Source organism: Penaeus chinensis, chromosome 38, assembly GCF_019202785.1.
Source record: "Penaeus chinensis breed Huanghai No. 1 chromosome 38, ASM1920278v2, whole genome shotgun sequence".
In the NCBI taxonomy this organism is placed as follows: Eukaryota; Metazoa; Arthropoda; class Malacostraca; order Decapoda; family Penaeidae; genus Penaeus; species Penaeus chinensis.
In genome coordinates, this window is record NC_061856.1 from 22,150,393 (window position 1) to 22,157,038 (window position 6,646).

A 6,646-nucleotide genomic window follows, 5' to 3' on the forward strand; every position below is an offset into this window, starting at 1 on the left:
GGGAAGTATATCCCCAAAAATCTATTTTCCAGAGTGTAATCTATTATCAGTTAATTCATTTTTCTTAATAAAGGCCACATCCTTATTTTTTTCTTGTTGATAAAGAAATCAGCTTTTATTTATTTCAAGAAGTTTGTGTCAGCCCCCTCAATATCTGAGCGGAAAGATATATAAGTATGGTTTATGAGTGTGATACTATATTTGGTCATTTGGAGTAGGACTTAAAAGGTTATCATATAATCTTGCTTTGCTTACCTGACCAAGAAATGTTATATACATGGTATTTTTTCTTCCTTTCCATAACACTCCTCATGAGTGAATTTTTGACACCACAAACTCTCCTAATAATTTTTATATGCCATTTCTACTATTTAATTTTGTTACTGATTTTCATAAAGCATAATTAAGTCATTATGGTAGTAGAATCTCATGACTTAACCCAATGGCAACGGGTCACGGCTATCGCCGTCATAACAATACGCACGATGTGCGGCATGCGGCTGTCCGCAGCGGCGCCGCGCCAAAACGCCCCGAGGCAATGATTCGGCTTGATGGACCGATATCACGCGCTCAGAGTCGGCGCGCTGCCGCCGTTCGCCAGAGCGTAGAGTTTTTTTTTAATTTGCTATACCCGGCGCCATTGGGTTAAGCTCTCCTCCAAAGATTCATTCATGATTGCTTCATCAAATTTCCTTTTCAGGGATTTCTTAGCCCCTGGTTTTGACACTGTTTGAATTCTCTTCTTTTGTTGTTCATGTTCTGCTTACAGGCAGGCAGTCCCTTCTTCATAGGAAATTGCAAAAGTTTGGTCCCGCAGTGTTGTTGCTGTTTTTTTTTTTTTTTTTCTGGCCCTTGTTCCATTCTTGGAGAAGGACATTTCTAATTCTTTAATACGTCACTCACTTTCTGTGATGTTGATATACTCACACTGGAAGAGATGATTTTGGAACTGTGAGGAGTTTTAGGAGATTCAGCAAGTAGGAAAGCCTTAGATGTACTAGTAGCTTGTTTTTCTTGAAACTTTTACCAGACCTTGCAGTTATTTCTCCCCAAAGAGCTGTTGTGGACTGTGCTGGAACAAAAGTTCTTGGTAGCTGTTTATGTTTGCTGGTGGAGACATGAGCACCTTGTTCATACATGACTTCAAGTTGATCCGGAGAAAATAGGGCATCATCAACTTGGGACAGAAGCAAGAGAGTCAGGTGAACCCATTTATAGGGCTGGAAAGGCAGGAGCTTCATCATATGATGAAAGAGGCTGAGTATACTAGGTATTATTTCCTCATAGGTATCATCAACAGATTGTGATGGATTACTCATTATCAAGGCTCTTTTTGAGAAATGAGAATCAGAATCTGAAAGTTATTTGTCAGGGCCATGACATAAGTGAAGAACTTACATGTCTTGTTAAAAAAATAATATAATTTAAAAATTCAATGAAGGTGGGATCCACTCAGATCTATCACTGATTAGCCTATCTGTATTGACCTCTACATAATGCAGAGCAGGTTATCACTGACCTTCCTACAAAAGGTTAAAAATACTTGGTTTAGCAGCCAACTAGTACAGGCTACAACTGTTGTATACTCAAGAAAATGCTAACAAGACCGTTTTATTTAATCTAGCCTCAGCAAGCCTTAATTACCTTGATATATTTCCTCAAATGTTGGGGACATTTCATTCTGTAGTCCTTATCTTTGTGTAGTCTGGGGGATCAAATGGGTACAATCCAGTAGAACAGAAACCATAGATTGTTTTGTTTTGCAACACTTGCATAATATGTAGGCACTATACATGGTATAAATGTACTCATTTAGGAATGAGTTATGTGCTTCTTGCCACTCCCTCACTCTCCTCTTCCAAACTTTCATCTATCCAAGGGCTGGAGGAAATGTGTGGTATTTGGAAGAATACTATACAGTATAATCTTTGGTTCTCTTAGTTTTTTGCAAGATGAAACCACACTCAACTCTTGCCAATTTATCCACATGACCACATATTGTACAATTTCAAAATGGTTGCATATTTATTCATAAAAAAAACTTCTCTTATAATAAATCCTCTGATACTTCTAGCTAAAATGCAGTTGAGTCCATATGCATTCTGTATAATTTCTTGGGAAATGCACTTTCTTGGTAAATCAATCATAGGAGGAAGGGCAGAACCATCACCAGAAATGCATGCTGGAAAAAAAGGATGTAATACAAATTAGCTATGGAAAAGTAAAAGTTTTTCGTGATTTAAAAGGCATGATTAGACTTCTGGATAGGACCCTGTCCTATAAAAAATGTTTATTTGAAATATTTCATGCAAGTCATACATACCTAGAAGTGTTCTATTTGTCTTCTTTCCTGATGTTTCAAAATATATGTCCATCTGACCTCAAACTCTGATTTTGAAGACATAAAGGATTCTTGGTGGAGTGATATGCTGTATTTGAAAAAAAAAGTCAGAATGCCACATGTAATACGGAATTTAAGTGTATACAATGATATTTCTAATTCAAAATTCAGTAAATACAAAACCTAAGGTAACCAGAATCTTACCTTTTTATTTACATTTTTTGGGTGCCATATTTGTAATGTTTAAAGTAGCCTGTAAATTAAAACCTGTAGAAATAAAATAGAAAAGCATGAAAAATACCTTTGAAGAAAGACAATTTAATGTTCCCCAATCACATCAGTGGACGGGATATACATTTTTGCTTTTACATGTGGACGCATTATGGTAATTCCCATTTGCTTACGGTTTACCTTTGATGTGTAGCACATTTATTTGTTTAAATCATTAACCATTCTTGTTTTTGAAGATGTCCATTTGGAACCCCATAGTGCCAACACAAATTGAGATGGGAAAATTTTGAATATACGGACATGTGCGTGACTGGCTGTTCTGTTAATTTATTTAGGCCTATTCGATTTTGGAAGTGGTCGCCAAAAGTGGATGGGCACTCATCATAGGGTCAGTTTTGGAACTAAATAACCATGCTGTGTTTTCCATTTTTCATTTTTTGTATGCCATCACTTTATTCCTAAAGTTCTCTTATATATCCAACAATTTGAAAACTGATATCTTCATTAGTGGAGATCCAGTAAAAGAATCCAGGAAAAAGAGATTTCCATAAGAAAATAGTTAATGTCACACACTTTTCTTTTGGAGGCACAGTACTTTTAAATTAACAAATAGAAGAGCATAGCATTGTAAGTACTACTGGTACAATGGTTGAACTTTAGAACATGAAAAATTTGACATGGTCAGGTTGTCAAAAACAGTTTTTTTGTGCCAAAATTGATGAAAAACCATTGCCGGATGGAAAGCCAGTGCCACTCTCTAATGAAAAACTACTTGAGTATTTAGTATCATGCGATGTGTATCCAAGGCGTAGTACAGATCACATGCTTTATTTTACAAGATGTAATGTAATACTTAGTTCCCTTTTAAGTGAAAATAAAGATTTACATGATCTAGAAATATAACAACCCTCCCTGACCAGGTCTCGAACCTAGGTCACTCCAGGTATGAAACCAGAGGGCCAGTACTAAACCAACCATACCACACAACTTGTTAAAAGGAGTGTGCTACTAGGATCTAACTACCTCCATAAACATTACCTATCTACTCATACATGAGTAATGATATCAAGATTTTATACACACTCCCCGTGGGCACTCAGGGGAAAGTGAATTAGAAATTTGAAACCTAAGTCAGATGTACTGAATTATATATGTGAAAGATGGAAAAATGCAATGCCACACTGATATCATTACTCATGTATGAGTAGATAGGTAATGTCTATGGAGCTAGTTAGATCCTAGTTCACTCTTCTTTTAGTGGGTAGTGTTGTATGGTTGCTTTAGTACTGGCCCTCCGGTTTCATACCTGGAGTGACCCACGGGGAGTCTGTGTAAAACCTTGCTATCATTACCCATGTATGAGTAGATAGGTAATGTCTATGGAGCTAGTAAGATCCTTGTTGCACACTGCTTCTAGTGGGTCATGTGGTATGGTTGGTTTAGTACTGGTCCTCTGGAGTCATACCCAGCGTGAACTAAGGTTCGAGGCCCAGTCATGGAGGGTTGTTATATATCTATATCAATGTGGCATTGCATTATTCCATCTTTCATATATATACCTCAGTACATCTGACTTCGGTTTCGAATTTCTAAATCACTTTCCAGTGTGTGTAAAACCTTGCTATCATTACTCATGTATGAGTAGATAGGTAATGTCTAAGGAGCTAGTTAGATCCTAATAGCACAATAATTTTAGTGGGTCTTGTGTTATGGTTGGTTTCGTACTGGCCCTCAGGTTTCATACTCAGAGTGACCTAGGTTTGAGGCCTGGTCAAGGAGGGTTGTTATGGATCTATGGTTAATGGTTAAAAGCAAAATAAATGTTCTAGATATCTAAGGTCATGTAGCACTATAGTTAATGTTAGTGAAGGGTGGTTGGGTTAGTGATTAGTTGTTAAAGCTGGGTTAAGGAATTGTTGAGTGAATGGGTTAGGGTCGGGTGAGGTAATGTAAAGGGGTTATACTAAGTGAAGGATATATATGCGTTTGAGGAAGGAAAACAGTTTGTCAAAGCAGAAAGTGTGAGATTCTGTAAGGATGTCTGATAGGTTGGGATGTCTATGTAGGAAGGATAGGTGGGAGAAAGTAGAGGTACGGGCTGCTTCAAAACGTGGGCATGATAATAGAATGTGTGGGACTGAAAGAGGAACATTACATAAGGAACGTAGGTGTGGATCGGATTGTGACATCAGATTGGAGTGTGTTAGACGGGTGTGGCCAATGCGGGCGAGATCTGTCTCCCAATGTCTGTTCCAATGGAATGGAGCTGACCAGGAGGAGATTGATAGTTTTACAGTATGTAATTTATTAGTGTGGAGACTTGGACCAAAAAGATTGCCAATGATTATACAAGAAGGTCTTAAAGTGTGGGTAATAATCCGTGGCTGGGATATGTGAGAAACGTGGTTAGTTTGATGTGGACATAGCAGCGTAGCGTGCTAGAGTATCTGCCTGTTCATTGCCGGGGATTCCAACATGGCTGGGCACCCAGCAAAATTTAATTGTTTTATGACGTGTGGACAGGTAGAACAACCAGTTCTGGATCTTACAAACAAGGGGGTTGATCATGTGTATTGACTTTATGAGAGTTAATGAGTTACAGGAGTCAGTAAAAATTGTAAAAGAGGAAGAGGGGAGTGAGTATAGGTGTTTTAAGGCAAAACGGAGTGCATACAGTTCCGTAGTAAGGACACTGGATTCAGCAGGGAGTGGGTATTTGAAAGTACAAGTTGGGAAGATTACTGTAAAACCAGCACCGGAGGTGGTTTTGGAGCCGTCAGTGTAAACGTGAATAATGGAGGAATGAGTGGAGACATGGTCAAGGAAATGGGTGAGAAGGACAGTAGGAGGAATATTTGATTTTGGTGGGTCAGGGAAGACAGAGGAGCAGTGTTGTATCTATATCAATGAACCATTGCTTTATTCCATCTTTCATGATATATAGAAGTGTATTATGTGGCATGTATGAGTACATTTTATTTAAATTCTGTCAGGTACTTAAACTGGTGCCTAAAATTTGGTTATACCATCAAGCATAATGACAGTGCAATACTAAAGCCATATCCAATTATTTCCTATTTCATTATTTGTATCATTATTCTTTCAGGATGAATTGTCACAAATTAATATGACTTGTTTACAACTGGCAGTATATTCTACATAAGAATTTAAATTAAATACATTTGGAACCATCTTCTGCTAGGGCCAAGTCTAATATTGAGAAATGAGGTGCTTAAGCATTAATCCAAAGATTGTATTATTTGTACATAATTCAAGGATTGTATTGATTTTATTTGCTCTGCCTTTTCCTTCATTCTTCCAATCGAACTTGTAGATTACGGGTATGAAGTGTGTTTTTCAAATATATAGTTCTGCAAAAAAACAACTTTTATCTAATACAGAGGTATATGAGATAGATTCAGATATATCGAGGCAGTCACTTTCATAATACAAATTGTATTTAATGAAAATGTTTATTATGCAGTTTTTCCTTTATTTAAGCAAAATTTGAATGTTTTCCTTACGTTCAATTTTAACCCATTGCTGCTCTGGGAAAATGTGGTGTTCACTGTAGTACAGTTTTTTGAAATGTCTCTACACTTGGATGATTCTACAAGTGCTTAGCCACCAAGGAGTCAATTAGTAGACCTTGTAACCTCACTTGATTTCACCTGTCCTAGATTTTTGGGAGATTTTTTTTTTCTCTTTTTTTTTTTCAAATGCTATCAATATTGACGCTTTTATCAATTTTATAAACATTATAATTATTATAATGTTATTGACATGACTAATAACAGTATAACAGATAATATTTCCGTCAATAGTGGAAAAGGGTAAGCAGTTGAAAGATGTAGTACTAGTAACTGGTTGATTGGTGACTTACAGCTTGTAGACCTTGTATAAGTAAAAACAAGTAATGAACGAAACGAAGCCAGGATCAAGGATGAGAAAAAGTGCATATTTATTCTCAAAAAAAGTTTCTTTCAAATCATAAGTGAAAATGTTAAGTTCTTCAAAGAAGCATTGATTTTACGATACTGTTGTAATAGGATTACTTATATTTTTTCTTGTACC